At 41.0% G+C, this 20,875-nt stretch overlaps 1 protein-coding gene across 47 annotated transcripts in view; it reads left to right on the plus strand.

Annotated features, from left to right (window-relative positions):
* The window catches only part of LOC119481487 (receptor-type tyrosine-protein phosphatase delta-like), a 399,777-nt gene that overhangs the window by 154,191 nt on the left and 224,711 nt on the right, over positions 1 to 20,875 (plus strand). For all 47 annotated transcript variants that reach the window (XM_037758448.1, XM_037758464.1, XM_037758458.1 and 44 more), the window contains exons 5-6: positions 6,722 to 6,794; positions 11,482 to 11,591. The gene's annotated coding sequence lies outside the window, so the exon portion shown is untranslated. The remainder of the gene's footprint in view (positions 1 to 6,721; positions 6,795 to 11,481; positions 11,592 to 20,875) is intronic.

Consider the following 20,875-nt stretch of genomic DNA (forward strand, 5'->3'; position numbering starts at 1 on the left):
ACGGCTCACGCACACACAACTTACAGATGGAAAGAGTGTTCTGACATAAAAGTGCATTTTGTAAGTCTCCTAGTGTCTGATAATAAGAGGTTGAGTCGCACTGGATTCGCACTTGTATACCAGACAATACGTGATGCAACGTTTCAAACCTGCCCTGTAACCGCTATGCGAAGCCAGCAGCGACACTCAGTCAACCTCAGTGGGAGCTGCTTCAGCTACTTCACAAGAAATACATTTCCCACAAGCCCCCAGTCCCCGGCCCATCATTTACATGAGGACAATTACAAATGAGGGAGTTGTAGCGAGCAGCAGCAACAGCCTGGCACTGTAGCTCATCTGCCAAGACGAGGTAGCCACTTAGCGCAGGTAAGGTGGGGCGACCACAATTCCTGCAGCTCTTTGCATGGGAAAAAAAAATGGGTCACGAGAGCGGAGGGAGGATTCGCTAGACCGATAGCACAGACTAGTGGCGAAGGTGCAGAACTGCGTGAAAAGGTCTGTGCTGTTGGATTTGAGACGAATCCAACAGCCCCTTATTTCAGCCATCACTGAAAGTGGATAATTCCCTTTGATACACGGCCCTTGCATTTACGCGGCGCCATCATTACCACTTACTTGAACAAGCTTAACTTCTCATTCACACTCCAACCACCTGATTTACTTACAGATTTCCGCTCTTCCCCTCTCACTGCCACAGAAATGAATTCAGCACAAAGAGGAGAGGCAGGCGCTTGTGCCGAGAAGAATTTGCATGACCCAAAAATGCCCTGCCTCTCCTCCGACTTCATAAATCAAAGGGATAGAGAGAATCCCCGAACGCCTCCATTCTTTGTCCTCAAAGGTGATAAATTGATCCCTGGCTGGCTAATAAGCAGAGGCACAGGGCGGCCCAAACTTCCCAAAGATTTATGCGGCGACAAGTGGATTTATAGGAGGAGGAAATGTGAGAGATCTGGAGAACAAAATCTATTTACTTCACTCGTCCTCCCAGAGGTTTGAGATGGGAAGTCCTTAGGGAGAGCCGGGGGTGTGAGCCTCCAAGAAGTAATGTATCAGGACAATAGAAATAGACTAGCTGTCATGGAGGCGATGCATGTAATGTTATTATCTGGTTTTGATTGATGAACATGTGTTTTCAATTACAATAGAATCTCAATCCATGTGAATATGCCCGCTGCCTTTGGACGGGTCACGATTCAACACACTTTTGAGTAGATTTCTTTGCCCCCCCCTTTCATTAAATATGATCTAATAACAGCAGATGCTGAAAATCAATACGGCGGACACTTAAGCGTTCTCAGGTTTGTCAGCACAGTCTTACCGAATGAAGGGGAGGCGAGAACGTGGAAGGCAATCCAACAGCTTTGCCTTTGCCAGGCCACGGAAGAAACCTTTTAAGGCAACTCAACCAGTCATCTTAATGACGCGAGGTGATACGGTGACAGGAAAAGCGGTCTTTTAAGAAGATGATCAATGCTATCATCTTCTCCAAAGCTGACTGGAAAAAGGGGACATAATACAGAGGCGTAGAGTTTCCTAAGAGGAGCTACCCTCCTTTCCTTTCTCTTCGTGTAATTCTCCCACTTTAGCCTTAATGTGTTTCCCCTCTTCCCGTCCCTCCCTTCGCTGCGTCTTCCTGTTTCATTCTCAGTTTCATCATCTCATCTGATCTCTCACCCTTTACCCTCTCTGTCTCTTCATCCTTCGCCGCCTATAGGCCCTTCCTCCTTTTCCACAGTTTCTGCCTACCGCACATTATCTCATGCGCTCCCCTCTTTGCACTGACAGCATGCTTATCCTGTTGTGTTGATGAGATATTTGAACGATTAACGTTATGCACGCTGAGCAGATTATGATAGCCTTTGGGGAGGAGCAGTTTCAGTGTGATGGAAAGTTTCCAGCATGATAGAAAAGTCTGCTGATGTGAGGGCTTTGCAGGGGGAAAGATAGCGTACAGAGATGTCTGGTCTCACCTATTCTTGACCACAGCAGCAGCAGCCGTACACGTTCTTCATTCTAGAGAGAAAAATGGAAAAGAAAATTCAGTTTGCTTCAAAATCATCAATGTGTGCAGAGGACAAAAATCTGGCTATTTTCTAACGACACTAACGGCCAGTTTTAGCAATAAAGCGCTAACACATGCCCTTTTTTCACTCCAAATATGCACATAACTTATAAGTAAAAGTTGCTGCTGCATAAAGAGATTTTTTAGAATTTTTCAGCTTTGAGTTTGGATGGGAACATTTCTCATTTCTGAGACAGCTCACATGGCAAATGTGATATCCCGTCAACAGCAGCCTGACAACTGCAAACCTATGCAAATGTGTCTAAAATATCAAACCTCCTTCCACCAAAAGCATTTCTTTTTCGGGCTGCATGACGCCAATTCTGAATAGACACATGATGTACTATATAACTAATTCCATCTACGTCTGACAGTGATGCTACCCGGTGCCACTGAGGCAGCTGTTGGTACAGAGAGAGAGAGAAAGAGAGAGCGAGAGAGAGAGAGAGAGAGAGAGAGAGAGAGAGAGATAGAGAGAGAGAGAGAGAGAGTGAGAGAGTGAGAGAGAGAGAGGGAAGCGAATGGCAGATCACTTCCCAAGTGCTCATTTTTAGCTGGCTTGTTTGGGCACAGCGCGCCAGAGCTGACGAGCTGAGCACAGAGTTTTTGACACAATGGTGTCAAACTCGGGACTGTGATGTTTCAAGCTTGCGCAAGTGAATGGCGTCGCACCTGCTGGCAACATGCAGACACAGACACAAACAGACTGGTATCAAGCCTGCGTGGCAATTAGTGTGTTTGGGAGTGCTGTGAACCTTAATGATGCATTTGCCTTACATTGTTTCATTAGAGAGGCTTTCAGGGAGATGGCATATGGAATCTACTGTATTGGAACCGCTGAAACGAGTTGCAAATGGCATCATTTTTGGAATCATACAGAAGTGTTGTTTCTGATAAATCATATTACTTCAGTGACTCGGAATTTGAGCAAATACTTGAAACAAGTAGCAAGGTAAAGCCAGGTTAGCAGCTGATCGGTACTTAGCTACTGCGCCATGTAAGAGTTGCTGTCTTAAGAGTTTTGTTTCACCTCTTCCCTCATGTTCCTAGAAATTATTTAACAGATGGGATCCTCGCTGTTCTATGCCCTGCTGAGTAAGCGCTGAAATGAAGTCTATTCTTCCTTTTTGATGTCTCAAACTGTTTCACTGAAACGGCAGGAAAGCTAACAAATACACAAACTTTAATCAAGCAATGTGTAACAGTTGGTGTCAACGTTGGACTTTATTTTTATGTGAACGATGACTATGGCTACAGTGTGTGACAGCTCGTTCTCATTCCCGGGGCATCAAATACCAACGCTTTGGTAGGGTCGTCGGCGTTAGATACCGACACACAAGACACCCTTTAACCTCAGTATGAAAGCTTTCCATTAACTACAATGTAAATCCATCCACGTCAATATCAAACGCCCAGGGAAAGTGCTGTGGTGTCGAAGTTTAAAGAGTAAAAGAGACACACAGGGTGTGATGGGAGGTGAATGGGTCCAACAAACACAAGGCTTTCAACCAGGAGACCGCTGTTTGTGAGCAAGTGTTTTTGTTTAATTCACAGCATTAAGCACGTGTTTACTGCGAACGAAAAGTGACGCTGAGGGGTCTGACAAAGCGTCAGTGTATGATGACTCGGGATGAGTACATATTGTATATGAGTACTCTGAAAGGTGTCCCTTGTAGTGATGAACCCACAGCGAATTAGCACCTGTCTCTGCAGCTTCCCTCTACAGAGCGTTTTAGCATCTTTGAGCTCTCATTAGCCTTGTTTCCAGCTGTTTTCAGTGAAAATGTTTGGCTAAACCCACTGTATACTACCTGCCCAGCACCAAACTGCAGACAGACAGGGCTAGCAACTAGCTGCTGAACACGGAACATTTAGGTGGAGGCCAAAACAGAACTAAAAGGATTGTGAATATTGGACTTGCATTTGCCGGGTGGCCAGAAACAAACGCAGTCAGCAGAAAAACTTTGGCAATGGAAAGTTTCTGCAAACCACGGATACGCTGAATGGTGACGTTTCTCAAACAAAAATACATTTCATAAATACGTTTCATACTAGTCTTGTATCACGCTTGCAAAAACGCAATGCCACGTGGTTAACGTTGTGAAACGAGGGTTGGGAAAAGTTTATTTAATGTACGTCACTTGCTCTGACCGAATGCAAAAACGTTGACATTCAACATATCCCTGGTTTGCAGAAAATGCCCGATGCCAAATTTTTTTCCTGGAAATTTGGCTGTCAGAAACATGCCTCTGAATTAATGCTAATGTTTCCTTGTGTCTGTTGGGTGTGTAAATAGTTGACTGTTTGCCAACCAGTTAGCCATAGTACCCAATCTTAATGAAAAATGTATTTGACTTCTATGGTTTTGAAGAATATGCTACGATGTGTGTAATCACACAGCGATTACGTGATTGACATTTAAGTTAAGTACTCTGGTGTCACAGCATTGCTTCTAAAGTATGCAATGGACCACTTGAGTCCTATTCAATATCAGGCTCTTTTTGTAACTGGACAGTTTTTAGTTGACATTTCTAGAGTATCGAACTACCAATTTTAGTCACAGGCCTGAGGCTGGTTTTATAGTGGTCTTTGCAATAAATATTGAACTAACCCTCCACAGTCCATTTCCTATGCTGTTCATTCGAGCACGATGGCACCATAACTCCTATGCTTTGTCAGCAGCAAAGTGTGCTGTAAATTACCAGTCATTAATGACTGGGTGAGATCTTCCCAGCATTCAATCAGAGCACTAAAAAAAACAAACAAATAAGGATTGGATGTTTTTTTTTTTCTAACTGCTCCCACTTGACTGGCGTTTTAGAAGTCGTGTATGGATAAGTAATATCTTCACCTCCACCTCAACATTCTGGTGGTTTTACGAGACGAGCTGGTGTCTCCGTTGGTTACTGTTCAGGGGAAGGTCATAAACGAGCGATTTATGTCTGAAGTGCGGCCAGGAATGCTGATGCCACTGTCAGAGGGCAGAGAAACTGTCTGGTTTGACTCACATTTAATAGAAACTGTAAAGTCCACAACTGAACGCCCTAACTCATGCACTTTACAGTGTGTGCTCACACGGAGGAGGAGTTAACATAACTGGCGGAGAGAGGATATATAGAATGGCATAATAAGATAGATGGAGTATAACTTTGCTCCATGTGGCACTAAAAGCAGGTTTCACATTTTCAGCATCTTACATCACATTTCAAGTCTTAGTGCAGCAAGTGTGCCACGAGCGCTTAAGTCATAGTGAGCAATCATTAGCTCTCAGTCTTCCAGTGGTGTCTGCACTTCTGGAAAATATTATTCACCATTAACGCATGACTTGCATTTCACAAGTACAACAGTGTTCATTAACAAAACACCAGCTAATATGATGTTGCATCGATTACTGCACCACCTACTTTTTTTAGCAGCAGTTATCTGGACATTCAAGCCACCATTGTTAAGTTATGGGCATTTTAATTTCTATCGACAGGGGTCCATTAGCATAGCTTCTTGGGTGGCCATGGCCATGTTTCTCCAAATCATTAAGCTAATTATACAAGCTAATTAATCAGTATGCTTGGAATGGGCTGCGTGAGCAGACGCTGCTCTTTGTTGGCTTGCATAATGAAAGGAGTCCATTTTTAGATGGGGGGGAAATGAAGAAGGGGAAGGAGAAGGAAACTTTGATCTCGAAAGTAAACATATGATTTTTGCATATCAAGTGCGTCGGCAAAGTAGAAAAAAAAAAAAAAGTGGGATTACGGATGCAAAAAAGCCAAGCCAGATTCACATTTGCACTGCTTTGAAGATGCAGAATACTGCACCGCCACCTCTGCAGACAGCAGAGGTGGCGTGTGCAACGGTGTCCAACATCTAATTATCAGTGTCATTGTCATGCAAGACGAACACAGGCAGAGGTCTGTCAATCACAGGTGCCGCTGTGACGTTTGAGGGTAGTCAAACAACTTCAAGCGTGTGCTCCTCTTCCATTAAGGAGGTCTTGGAAATTCATGAGGTAAACATGGGGGAGCGTTAATATTGATGTGTGTGTGTGTTTGACAAAGCCTGTCTGTGTGTTTCCAAGAATGAGGAGGACCTCTTAGCTCCCCGGACATCATTTAGGGGTCTCTTGCCACCTTATTATTTCCCAGTCATCAATCTGAGCCCAGCTGTTGACAAAATCAATTAAGGTCCCATGTATGTGCATTGTATGCTTATCACTAGGCACGTCAGTGTCTGTGTGTACGTCGGGCGCATATTTATGCTTTCTTGCACACGACTAAGGGCGCATGAGAGAGAATGGCTGTCAGAAATGATTACTTATAAGCAGACATTTCCAAACATCCTGCTATCCTGTCTCCAGTATGTGGTGGAGACACTGTCAGCTCTCATGCAGGAGTCTATTTTTAGCAGCTCTCATTATGCACAACGGAAAAATCACCTCCTCAAAGTACATGAAGCATGTGTGCAAACCCTGATGGGGCTATGCTGATAACACAGCGATGCATAGTGGCTACAGGGTATGTTGTTTGTCTCCATACGTCTCAACATGTGCTTATGTACGCAATCCTACAGTACAATGATTTAAGTGTTTGGTTGTGAATGGACAATGATACAATACACTGAAGCATGACGCACCCTGACCTCTCTTTCTTTTCCCCCCTCCAGGGAGATTCTGGGGAGTTCTCTTCTTTCATCACTCTGGTCCGAGGCAGCAATCGCAAATCATTATTCCAAACGGGTAAGATCTTAAAAACCTTCCTTGAAATTGTATTATTCAATAAAGCACTCCATCTATGACAGTCACAGGGTGACCAAAATCCTGTTTCCAATGTCCAAATGTCAATGCACCCACAAAAAAATCAACAAGGTAATAATGTTAACCCATAGAAACTGAATCAAGGGTCAAACAACTAAATGTTGTTAGTATAGATTAATGTATGGAAAGAACACATGATCTATTGTTCAGTCACAGTAATATGGTTTCTTGACCTTTACTATTCGATAAAAAATAATACTCAAGCTTGGCAAACAAGTTAAGCTTGATTTCCTTTTTTGAACCAAGCTTGATGTTTTATAAATTGTAGAGCAGTAAATGTACAATTTTTTTTTATCTCAGTACCGGTGATTCTTTTGTTTGACTACTGTACTGGACGGATGCTTAATTGCTTGAAATATCACTGGCTCTGTATAGCATAGTGACACATAAAGCATGCTAATGGTGCCCTCTGGAGTACAACAATCTCTACTGCTGCTGCTGCTGTATTTACAAGAGATCTGTTTCCACATTAAGACACATTGTGTAGATGATGCATCCATTCGCACATCTCACAGCATTCAGAGGACTGACAGGTGCTTTTAGCACATTGTGGAGGCCTATACGCATTCATGCAAACACACAGGGGCTACAATAAGAGGCTGGCTTCCTGAGAAAAAATCAGCAATAAGATAGTTACAGTAGGTGACCCACACGTCTGAATCTCTAGAACATTTATCGAAATCGTCACTAGAATGCCTTCTACTGTATCGTCACATGTACAGTAGCACATCGCATTGCACTCACGTGTTCGCTTGCGTACAAATTGATGCAACTATACTGCAATAAATCAACATCTTCTCATCATTATCATCATCATAATGATGTTCAAGTTGGGATCATTAGAAAAACAGTTCACGCCCTGTGGAACCAGAGTGGAGTTACCCTTTATCACAGCGCTTTTTTCCAGATCAATGAGTAGTGCTGTGGTTTCCCCCAAAGGACTTGCGGGTGCAGCTGTAATTGGAGCGCTTGTGTTTCTGCAAGTTACCGTTCCCTGGGCAGCACACACCAGAACATTACTCTACATGTCTATAGGATTTCCAATGGACTTATCAAATGCAACTGCAAGGGAAGTTTTGCGGCGCGCTATTTCGAGATCAAATCGTGGCAGGGCTTTTCTAACCCAGTGTCTCGTTATTGGGACACGGTCCCTTGCGTTTGTCTTATTTTTACCGGCAGCCTTTAAATATATTCCCAAGTGTGTTAAATAGGTGAGTGTAAACACTACGAGGCGATGATGCTTTCCATTCAGAGCACTTCACACACATGATGCCCTCTGTCCCTTGTGGCAATTACTGTGAACATTTGCGAAAATTTGTTGGAGGCTCAGGTGGCAAAGTGATTTAAATTAAAGATGACAGCGACAAATGTGGCTTCAGTGGAAAGGCAAGACAAAAACAGTTAAGTACAGACAAGTTAGACTAACTTTGTGCCTGAAGTATTGTAAATGACAGCGGCAAAATTGTCACTATCGCATAGTCTGTTGGAGGCCATTTGAATGTCCTGTTCAACAACCATTAAGGCATTCAATTTAAATTGAATCTGCTGTTTCTTCTCAGAGAGAAAGTCTTAAAGACACTTGTTAAATGACGTTGTGGTGCATTTTACCAAGAACGGCGGGTGCGTAGGCGCCCTACACCTGTCAGATGGAGTTGTGTTATATAAAGCAGAATTCGCAGCAGTAGCAGGTGACCTCGTTTAGAATAGCAATGAGTCCAGAAGCCAAAAAACTTTCTAAAGTCTACTTCCTAAAACTGCTTACAATAAACGAGAAGTGACCTGTTAACAGTGAAAAATGCTGTCGTTTTACGGCAAAGGCCATTTATAATTGGGGAAAAAGATAAAGTGGCACAAACCACAGTGCATTATTGCTGTGTTGAATTATTGTATCAAGAATATTTTTAATCAACCCTCAGGGATGGACTTCCATTCAATCTGTCTTCTGTTCAAGGCATAGATGTTGCCAGGTGTGAGTTCTCTTGGGAGCATACACTCTTTAAAAATAAGGGTTCCAAAAGGGTTCTTCCTGAAGGGCTGGGGTTCCCTTTTTTGAAGGAAGGGTTTTTAAGGATTCTTTGTTAGACTAAGGGATCCATTAAGAACTCTTTGCATCCAAATAAACTTTTTTAGAAGAACGAGTTCTTCAAGGACTGTTGAAAGCAGTGTGAAAAGATCTCCCTAGCCCACACACCGCCAACAACTTAACCTTGCATGGCAGCTTGATTCTAGCAATGTCATGAGATCACGAGAGAATCGTGGGATCAGATATCAAACAAAATCAAAATCCATCTTGTCAGGCTTTGGGTAATGCGGTTGTGTTCGGCAAGCCAGTGCACAGACCAATCAGCATCTCGTAAGAAGCAACTGGCCACTACGGGCGTGGCTTAGGTGTGTATGGGACGACATGGAGAGGCCATCTAAACAACATCTAGAGGCGTTCTAAACAACAATAGTGGCTCCAGAGGTTAACATAGATGCTGCAATAGCATCAGTTATATCAGAAATATTGAGTATTTCTTCATTGAAATAAGAGCAAAGAACGGCACAGAAGTTTGATGTTTTCTCTCTTCCCTACTGGCTTTGGCAAGAGTTTGATTGACAGATAACTCATCCGATCACCGGCTAAGTATTTTTTTGAAAGTGCCTGTCTCTTTCCAACAGTTTCCAATGATGACCTCTCAAATGGTTCTGTGTACCAAACTGGCGGGTCAGGTTACCGAAAACGATGATTGTGAACCATGATTGTTGTGGTTGATTGCTGCACCACATCAGCCCCGACCCTTAAAGAGCCTCATGAAAAACCCTGGGTGGGTTCTAGATGAAACCTGAGGAATATAAAAGGGTTCTCAGTAGAACCCCCAAGGTGGGTTCTTGTTAGCACCCTAAGAAGGTGGAAAGGTTCTGGATAGAACCTCCAGAGAGGGTTCTGGGTGAAACCATGACACCATAATAGGGTTCTCTGTAGAACTGCTTGGTGGAACCTTTCACAGATGGTTGTTGGTATAACCTTTTATGTTGGATTAAAGATAGAACCCTCTGAAAGGGTTCCAGGTGGAACCTTTATAAAAAGTTTAACAAGGAACCAAAAAATGGTTCTCAATGGGACAAGCTAAAGAACCCTATATTGTTCTAATTAGCACCTTTCTTTCTAAGAATGTAGGTTAGGGGTTAATAATCAAGCTCAAGGATACTTCAATGGCTAAATGCATCCATGGGGTTAAGAGAGAAGCCTTCCTTTGCGGTATGACCTAATTGACTACTGGTCCATCCCGCCGCCCCGAAGGGTCATGGTACCTGATATGATTGTGTCTCCATATTTCTTAAATTTGATATATTATGTTATGGCTCGCAAAAAGCGTGTGCGTGTGTGTGTGCATCTAAGCATGTGTTGTGGGCCGGCCCCGGCTTAGATGATTTATTATACCGCTTGAAGGGACTTGTACTTTCATGAGGTCACATGAGTAACATGGCAGTCAGGCATAGCACACTGTTCTCTTTGGCCCTGCTGGCGATAGGGAGGCATGCCAAAACAGCTAAAACAGATTCCAGTTTGCACATATTCAGGTACACAGTATAAAGTATATATTCACTGTACACACACACACACACACCTACTCATACACAGACGCGTGCGCACACACAAAATCAAATACTGTAATCCAGGCTTAATACTGCTTTATCACCTGCGCAGGAGGCAAACGTTATGCAAATGCACATAAGCTATTCCAAAGGCACGTCAGATTTAAGGCCTGTCTTTAATATGTCTTTTGAGAGGTTAATTCTATGCAAATACGGCCTCATGAGTTGAAAAACGCTAAGGATATTTTTCTAATAACACTAAGGGGATGCCACCGAGATGCAAAGTGGAGTATTTTAGATTGGCCTTGGATGATTATATTGAGCTAGGATTTCACCTCAGGCTCACACCACAGTATTTCAGTTTCTTATTGGAAACACGAGTCTGCATAAGTGAAAAAGAGATAGTTATAGTCATTTGCATGTTCAGACTGCATGTTCAGAAAATTCCTCTAGCTAAAATGCCATGCCTGTCACTGACATCTTTGGAACTAAAGTCAGATTTACCAGATGACAGTATGACAATGAAGTGAGGCTCAAGTGTGTTTTATTTTAGAGCTTTGGTCTTCTTATTTTTACTCTAAGGTGTCTTTTTGTCAGATTGTATGCACTATCAAAGTGGGTAGAAAACCATGAGAGACACAATGCACCACCACCATATAAAGGAGAAAAAAAAGGACAAAATGAACATATCAAATCTGACATATTTGTTTGTGCATTCTCCCATATGTATAATTTTGCCTGCTCTCTGCAACAGTAAATAAATAAGGGCATTGTTGAAAATAGGCCATGCAAAACTAATATTAGAAATGCATTCATCCACTGATTTCTTTTGCTTTCAAATGATGGACTATAAGCCTCTCAGGAGAGCAGTGCGTTGATGCTGTTATCGACAGAGTAGTAGACAGTTTTTTGGCTATATTTCAGTCTTTTCTTAATTTATGTATTTTTTAAACCAAGCTTTGTGTCATGTTTTCTGTTCCAATTGTTTGAGATGAAAACCTTATCCCACTGACTCTTTCTCATCTCCTAGGTGGGGGCAAAGGGGGCATTCTTTTCAGTGGTGAGTCGGCGAGGAAAAACTGCAGCATCGGGCAGCATGTTGGCACCTGCATGAACCCGACAGAGGAGCCTCATTTCTTGGTGAGTTGGAGTACTCTTTCAAATTCAGCTCACCACAAAGTCCACAGGGATGCTGTTTTCCTCAGACAAGGTTTTCCACATTGAACATAACATGTGTGGTAGCTAATTTAGTTATGACTTAATCTCATTAATTCTTGAGAAAAAAAAGAGCTTAATTGCAAAATAAGCGGAAGCATTTTTCTCTTCACTTTAAGCTTCTAATGTGAGAAAAGCGGCTTTCAGAACAAATTGGAACAGCATTTTCATTGAAAAAAAAACACTGAATGGTGCAGCAGAGGCTTTTTTAAAACCAAACCGAAGGCGTTGCTTTTAAATGTAGCTTTTGATTTTGTGAATGGTATAAAAAGATATAATTTAGATTTTGTGAATGACATAAGGATGTATTTTACTGGAAGATTTCATAAAGATTTTCTTAAAACCAACTCCTATCGGAAGTTTGAATATGAGTGAAAGTTCAAGAGTTCAAAGCACTTTTTTTCCTATGTGGGTGTGAAGAGCGAGCTTTTTGGAACTAAGAAATGTCTTTTGTATGAAATAGAATTCCTGTTATATTTAAAGAGTTATGGGACTCTACGGGACAAACAGCTAATTATTATGGTATGAAACTTGACCAAATACAATGACACATATGTCAATATTGGAAGCTAATGACAAGAAAGTACAAAGTGTGTCATTGGCATTGTTGTTTAGTGCCGTCAGAAAGTTTTAAAGAGCCCATTAATATTAGGGGGAGGGATATAATAGAAAACCTTGTTGACTACCACATTGTATTTGAACACCGTCCTTTATAAATATAGATAAAAATTAGGGCTGTCAAAGTTAACGCGGTAATAAGGTGTTAACGCAAATTTGTTATAACGCCACTAATTTCGCAATTGATCTTTCGGTGGTTAAAGCGGGCTCTAGAGTAAAGATACTGCTGTCACAAGAAACTAGAAAACCTAAAGAATCCATTGGTACCAACCTTGTCATACTAGCTTGTCGTGAAGGAGGCTGAAAAACGCTCCAAACGTGCGCAAAAATTTGGCGACGAAAAACTGGCATGGCTATTTTCAAAGGGGTCCCTTGACCTCTGACCTCAAGATATGTGAATGAAAATGGGTTCTATGGGTACCCACGAGTCTCCCCTTTACAGACATGCCCACTTTATGATAATCACATGCAGTTCGGGGCAAGTCATAGTCAAGTCAGCGCACTGACACACTGACAGCTGTCGTTGCCTGTTGGGCTGCAGTTTACCATGTTGTGATTTGAGCATATTTGTTATGCTAAATGTAGTACCTGTGAGGGTTTCTGGACAATATCCGTCATTGTTTTGTGTTGTTAATTGATTTCAATAATACATATAAACATACATTTGCATAGAGAAAGCATATTTGCCCACTCCGATGTTGATAAGAGTATTAAATACTCGACAAATCTCCCTTTACGGTACATTTTGAACAAATAAAAAATGATTAACCATGGACAGTTATGTGGTTAATTGCAATTAAATATTTGAATTGATTGATACAAAATATAAATAACTACATTTTGGCAACTTTTGTAAAATCCTATATTGAATCCTTCAACATTAATTTCTGGTATTACTGAAGGATGCCTGTGAACTCATAGTTGGTTGGTATTCACAGACAAAACATATTTAATATGTATAAGGAGAACTTTATCACACATTAAAAACTCAAACTTATATTAATCAAAGTTTTAGTACTTTATGATTACCTAACATCATCTGTTCATAGCATTGTAGCATTTTACATTTGCGTTTCACTGAATGGCGTGCATGTTTAAGAGAGCACCGCCATTAGCGAGACCGTGTTCAATCAAAAAAACATTTATTTTTCTACATCTGTCCATTAGCACTCCTCCGCTTTGGAAAATATCTTTAAACCATATTTTGACGCATTTGCATTTCATGTGAAGCCTCTCCGAGGAAGGAGAGAAAATACATTTGTAAGGAAACAACACAAAAAAAGAGAAAAACAAAGACGAAGAAAGGGCTAATCAAGAACAAACCAGACAAACTCTACTGAGAGTACAGACTGGGTTGGATGGGGTACTGCGGATAGAGTAAGAGGGAATATCAGGACAAGCTAATACAGGGACAGACAGATAACATGATGTTGCGTAAATAATAACTAAAAAGTATTCCCCATATTAGTGTTGTCAGCATTACTAAAAGCATCTCTGTACTTAATTTTTACTGATGAACACACCAGATAGTTGAAAATGTAGACAAGGGATTAGATTGAGGCATTAAAAACATTACGTAATAATGAAAGTTTAAAAATAGGCATTGGCTCTGGAGCCACATACATCATTCTAAGCAGACAGACTGTGATCATGGGAGAAATTCAGAGGATTGTTTCTCAGATTTAACTAAGGTCTGAAATACTGAAATCTGTTCTCAGAAGAGAAAATCCCTGCCCTGGGCCTGTGCGATGATGTAGCTGAGAAAACACATTCAGCGGGGTATAAATATTGCACGGTGAGTACATGGAGGGCTTTTTGGCCGATGAATTATTACAAAGTCCAGTGGCTTTATGCCAGCCTCGGAATATATCTCGCTCAGCTTCGCCCCTGCAATAAGCTGTGGCTGGGGAATTGTGGTTATGGGCACGCCACAAATAACTACCAACGATACTGGGAATCCATCACGCTCATCCCACATGTTGTGTGCTTACACTTGAGCACTCTCAACATCAGCCGGTTAGAAAAACACACACACACGCACGCACACACTGCATAGGAGTAAGAATTGCCTGTGAGGCCCAGGTCAGGGCTAGAAAGGCCTCCAAAGATGTGTACTTCATAAATTGTATTTTTCACATTCCCTCCATGAATACATGTAGCACAGTGTGCTTTCTGGAAGTGCTGTCGGGACTGAGAGGGAAAATGTTTACCTGAATATTCACCTCTAGGATGCTGTGATAGATGGTTTATCCCCCAACAGAGTAAACCGTGCCAACTCCTCATACTCACTCTCAGGAGAAGCAAATCTGGATGAATGATGACGAGTCTCTTCGCTCAACATCAGCAGAACAAGCTTGTGGAATTAGTCCATGTTCTGTTTTTTTTTCCTCTGCTAAATCACTTTTAATTTGCACAAGATAATCACGCAACTCAGCGGAGTGCGGAGTTAATGGTTAATACATCTGATTGTACCAACTACCGATACAATGGGAATAAAAGAAGATAAAAAATAAGCATCTAAATGGGAATGGACTTTTGCTCCGCGCTCTGCATTGTCGAACCAAAGAAATGTCGGGCAGGTTGGGTCTTTTGGTTATTAGCAAAAAAAAAAAAAGCATAATCCCCAGACTGCTGACATATTTCTTTTGAAAACGGCCTGTCTGAAAAAGACAGATATGCTCTGGAAAATGGATCAAATCTGTTTCATGTCAGATAGCAGCTAACGGTTTCCCAGGGTGAATCTTTACTAAGCCACAAACAGACAGGATTAGAGATTGAAGTACTGGACATAGTAGATCAGGAAAACACAAAAAAAAAGGACAATATTAAATGATTAGCGACAATTTATGATAACCTCCAAATTACTTCCTTAAATACAGTACATACTTCCACACCGTGCGCCCTGTGAAGGTTCAGATCCCTAATTTGCCATAATAAACATGCTAATTCTATAACATTACATTGCTTTTGTGATTATTAAGAAAAAAGCATAGACAAGTTATTGTATTTCCTTTGCAAAAGGAGGAGTTATTATCGCAGCCGAGCCACCGTGTGTGTTTAATGAAATGCACGGATTTATCTCAAGGCGCTGTGGATGAGGTATTTAAGTGCGGTGCATATTTCATGACTGTTAACGGCACGCGGGCTGCTCATTAGTCGCGTGACAGGTAATGGTTCTGGTGCCTTTTGAAACACAAGATCTCACTCTCAAGCACACAAATGCAAGCAAATGTGCATACAAAATAGCATTGCTTATAGACATGACTAATTGCATCGTTCCTCATGATATTGCAAACATATATGTCCACACGGCAAAAGCAAGTGTTATGATCCATTCAATTAAAACCTCTTCACGCTTAATCGGATTACAATCCCCCAAAGGAATGAAAGAGAAATGTTAATATACGTCTTCTTTGGTGTCAAACTTTTAGGGGAATTATTTTAACTGTCGATGAATATCCTGGCTTCACATTAGATTTCTACATTTGGCAATTTTTCAGTCAAATGGTGTTTTTTTGGCCAACCTTTATCCAGTGTGATGCAACCACAAGATGGTGCTGTGCGTCACCATTTGCCCTCGGAGTGACTCCGTCTGAGGCAGTGCTATTTACCTCCCATCATTAAAGTGATTGGCTTCCATTTGCTTTGATTTTCCTCGTAGATTTACATGCAAACATTAAATATTAATAAGTAAACAGAGTATTTATCAATGGCTTCTGGTTTATTTTTACACCAAGTGAACTTTATTAGGATTCTTCTTTAAAAAAAAAAAACAGGTTGCAGTAATTTAGCTTACTCAATATTATCTAAGTATACATATCCATCTCTTTAGTTGCTAAATATGTATTTAAATAAAACTGTGGATTTTAATTATTTTTCTAATGTTCAAGATTATTTCTTAAACATGTCTACTAAAAGGATAAATACTAATTTTAACAGTGAAGGTCTCCATCAGAGAGCCCATAACCTGTCTTCTAAAGAATACACTGAGGAAGGGGAGATGTAAAACAGACTTAATTAGCTGAGATAGTTGCTTTCTTTACATATATACATGAAGCTGGCACAATAAATCCCAATCATTGAAGGGAAATGCATGTATGCATATACTGTATGCAAGAGGAGTCATGATGATAAAATAGTATGTATTGAAATTATAGTAAAATCCAGTAGATGGCAGTCTGTCAATATGGAATCATCCCCCTCACACCCACAGCTCTTCCAGTAGGTGTGCCTCCAGTCATCAGGAGAGCAATGTCTACCCTGCATGCGCAGTATGACGGGCGAGCGCAAAGTGAGAGCGCAAAGGAACTTTTTATTGCTGCTGTAATGAAGTACACAAGCTATTTGGATGTGGAATAAAAAAAAAAAAAAGTGTAGTGCATGTGGATTAATCACTGAATGAGAAAGTCACCGCTCAAACATACATACACACACACACACCTCTGCAGTGCTTTTCCCTCCTTCATTTTCTCCCCTTATATCTCTCGCACTCCATCTCTCACACTTGCACATAGCCGAATGGCGTCACCACCCACCACTCGCGTGTGCACACACACACACACACCTCCTCGCCATCTGTCTGTGCAGCGGCCCATGTCGCTGGCACTGGGAGCAGTTGGGAGCAAGAGAGTGAAAGAGAAAGTGTCTCTTGGCTCTGTAGTCCTGAATCCCACTTCCTCTCTTTATTCTCCTGCTGGGCTGTTGTCTATCAAACGCACTCACGACATCACAGTGTCCGCCGACGGGGCCCTCCCTACTATCCTATACTTGATGCCCATTTGGAGAAAACATCTAATTCTGCCTTGCTGGAACCTTAGGAGCAAATGTGTTTTCACTTCACAGTTATGAGAGCTCATTTCAGCTTAGTTCATTAACTACGGGGTACACATTTCGTCGCAAATGTTAAAGCCCACAACTCAACAAGAGGAAAAATAAACATGCTTGATTAGCTTATGTATCAGGCGTTTCAAATTAATACCGCAGATGGTAGAGTTACTATTTCTTGAGAGGCAGAAATATAAAGAAACTGGGAGGAACAGGGTCTATTCATGAGCCCTGTGACGGAGTGATCGCATGATGGATGTTGCTTTAGTACCTCTCCTAAAGCACTAAGAAAGCTGCATGTTTTTCTGTGCTTCCTGATTGTATTTACCAGCATGAGTTTATTGTATGTGCAAAATAAAATACATACTGTGTGAACCCAGGAATCACAGTATCTGCACACAACATAATGAGAAAGAAATCCACAGGCACATAGGTGATTCTCTGTCATCAAGATTTCCAGTGAATTTTCATCACCGTGCAGCTTTACAAAGAGCTCTGTAGGCAGCTTAAGTAATTTGAACAAAAATGCATTCCCCCCTCTCTCTCAGTCTCTTCCATTTAGACAGCGAGCGAAAGTGCCTTCATAACGGCGCTATATTCAACCGGAGTGATAAGAAATGGCAGCTATCAGCAGGCGCTTTGGAAGCCGCACATAACAGTTATTGTGTGTGTATATATAAAAATTGATTTATGTGGCCTATCACTTAGCAGCCGCAATATGTGGATGAATATGGGCTAATATAATATTATGGAATGAGTGAGGGTGAGATGAGAGAGGGTTAAGGGAAGGACCAGGTGCTGCCTCAAGGTGAAGAAAGTATGATCAAAGTCCAAAGACGTATAATAAGACATACCATTACTCCATGAAAAACACTTCAATATCTAAAGCAATGGGAGACTGTTTAGATGTTGCATATTCAGACGGAATATATATATATATATAGTTTCATACAATTTAATCATGTCCCATGGACATTGCATATACAGTATATGTTTAATATAACTTATGTACAAATTAATATAATTAATGTGATATTCAACATATATGGGTACAACATATATGGTACTTCCTATTTGAAATATATACACACACACACATATATATAAATAAATAAATAATAATAATATTGAATTGCTCAACTTCAAGATATAAATATACAAAGAATATAAGAAAATTTAATTATTAAATAAAATAAAATATAAATCAAATTTAACCATAATTTCTTAATGTAACAATACTTTTTAAATAGAGTCCATTATGCATTAAACGTTTCATTATTAATTGTCACATCTGTGGAAAACATTTTTTTAAAGTGGTGAATATTTGAATCAATCTATTTCTTTAATAAAAACACAGTTGTTACTGCTATGAATGAGTAACCTGGGTCCAGCGTGTCATGCTGAGCCATTATTGTATTAATTATATTTCTGGCTAACTAAATTATGGTGTGAGGGACTGTGTAGAGAAAATGTTTCTAAAACTGATCTACTGGCCCTTTGGGCTACCAGTTGATTATGATGGGCAAACAGAGACAAGATTGCTGTCCTCAGCATGTTGCACACCCACTAAAGCTGCCAACAATTTTATCATCTATTTTATTTGCAAGGGAAGGGTGCAATGAAATATAAATATGAGCTCTCCCCAAAAAATTCAGACCACCCTTCCATCAGCAAAAAAAAAAAAAAAATACATGCATAGCCCTTTTGACACATTTGGGGAGCGGGTGTTAGAAGGGGAGTTATTTATAGAAGTAATTAATTATATCAGAATTATTATATTAATTAATATGAATAACTCTCACAAGGGCCTTGCTTTTTTAACATAACATCCTCCCCCAATTATTTCATACAGTCCCTGATCAAAAAACATTTTGAACCTAATAAATGCATGCAATCATGTATACTACATTGCATCCTAAATTATGCAGCAGACTGCTTTTATACACACTGCCAAATTAAAGCACATATTTGGGATTTTGAGCAAAATCAGAGACCTTTTATACGGGTTTTATTAGCAGTGTTGTAAACAAATCATAGATCTAAAAAGCTACTTTTTGTGTTATGAATACGGCTCTCTCCCACCCATTAAATGCAGTAAGGAGAAATAGGCTTGGCGGTAGCAAACAGCCTCATGTTTACCCCTTGGCGCAGAGCTGGTGCCATGTCCAGACTTGTAAATCAGGCCCATTGAGGTAGCATAATGCTGATGATTATGACAGCCAGTCGCATGGGAGTGATAGAGGGACGTTGAGTTATAGGCTCGGGGAGGATGCCCAGAACTGAAGAGTCTCACAAATGGAGAAGCACTTTCACCAAAACACAAGTCCCCAGATGGGGACTAATGCTGCAGTTGGCGGCTGTGCCACCCAAATGAGTGCACATTAGCTGCTCAAAACCCACAGAATAGTGAAGTATGTTTGTTTTTTGTTTTTTTACTTCACAGTTCTGCCGCTTCACTCTGTTACTGCTAGATAATATTTCAAAAAATCACACAGGAGGAATAAAAGAGCAAGAGACAGCCAAAGTATTTTGAAAGCGTTTTGTGTTGCACTGGCATGCAATGCATCACTTAACTAGATGGCTTCAGGATGGGGAATGCATTTCTAGTCACTGTATTACTAAAGAATGTCCTGTTTGCATTTTGCTTTATTCATTCGACTCCCCTTTGCGGATGAACGATCATTCATTCGCATTGATCGTCAGCCATGATAATATAATCAGGCGTAAAGCCTGACAAGGCTGGCCGGTCCGATAGATCAGAGCTGCTGACAGCAGAGCTATGCACAGGTCATAAACCCTCACCTTCCCTGTTTGACCCCACATCAATTTGGCTCTTTCCAATATGAATGCAAATAACAATGCATTTTTGGTGACATGTTTATGGTTATCTCTGTATCTCCACTCGATCCGCCTGCTGCCCCTAAATGTGCTGATGTTACCGAGCTAATGGGATTGAAAAAGGTAACCTATTTGCTCACTAGTGGTCAGCGCGCCACCGCCCTCCCCGACAACGCCTCCCCAAAACATAAACAAAGCGTCCGCGCATGCCCTTGCTCACACACACACACACATACACACCTACATGTCCTCCACCCCAGTCACTTGTGTATGCATTGAGCTGATAAGTACTGCGGTTCATTTTCCCCATGGCAAAGCACAGTAAAAAACTGGGGAGTAATAATTGCTTTGGGGGGGGGAGACGAGGATGGCTAAATATGCTTGATTGCCTCCTAAGCTTTGGTGCTGTGTAATGAAATATGGCTGCTGCAGACAGGAGCTCCCGTGCGATAGCTTTCTTGTCACTTTCTCGCTTGCTTTTTTTTTTTTTTTTTACCCCTTCGCTCTTCTGTTCTGGCATTTTCGTCTTTGCTCACCCGTTGCCTTTGTTACAGAATGGAGTCCATCAAAGCTCGTGTTGCCATTGAACACTTATCTTAGCTATAATGTAATAATTACGGGGGCAAAATCCAGCCTAATTGAGTATTCCTTGCCACATCAAAACGGCAGGCGCCCTAATATTCCTCTGTTCTACAATTTAATTTGTGGATTCATTAGCATGAACAGGGTGTATAGAGGGAACGCAGATAACAAGGGAACTTAGCAACAACACTGCTGAAGAAGTCAAGGCGAAGATCCTCACCTGGATAATTATGTTTGCCAGTCATTTACACATTAAAGCTCAGAATGAACAATTCTGTTTCCACTATATGAAGACTAGGGCTGTCAAAGTTAATGCAATAATAACGCGAATTAGTTTTAACACCACT

Source organism: Sebastes umbrosus, chromosome 22, assembly GCF_015220745.1.
Source record: "Sebastes umbrosus isolate fSebUmb1 chromosome 22, fSebUmb1.pri, whole genome shotgun sequence".
Classification (NCBI taxonomy): domain Eukaryota; kingdom Metazoa; phylum Chordata; class Actinopteri; order Perciformes; family Sebastidae; genus Sebastes; species Sebastes umbrosus.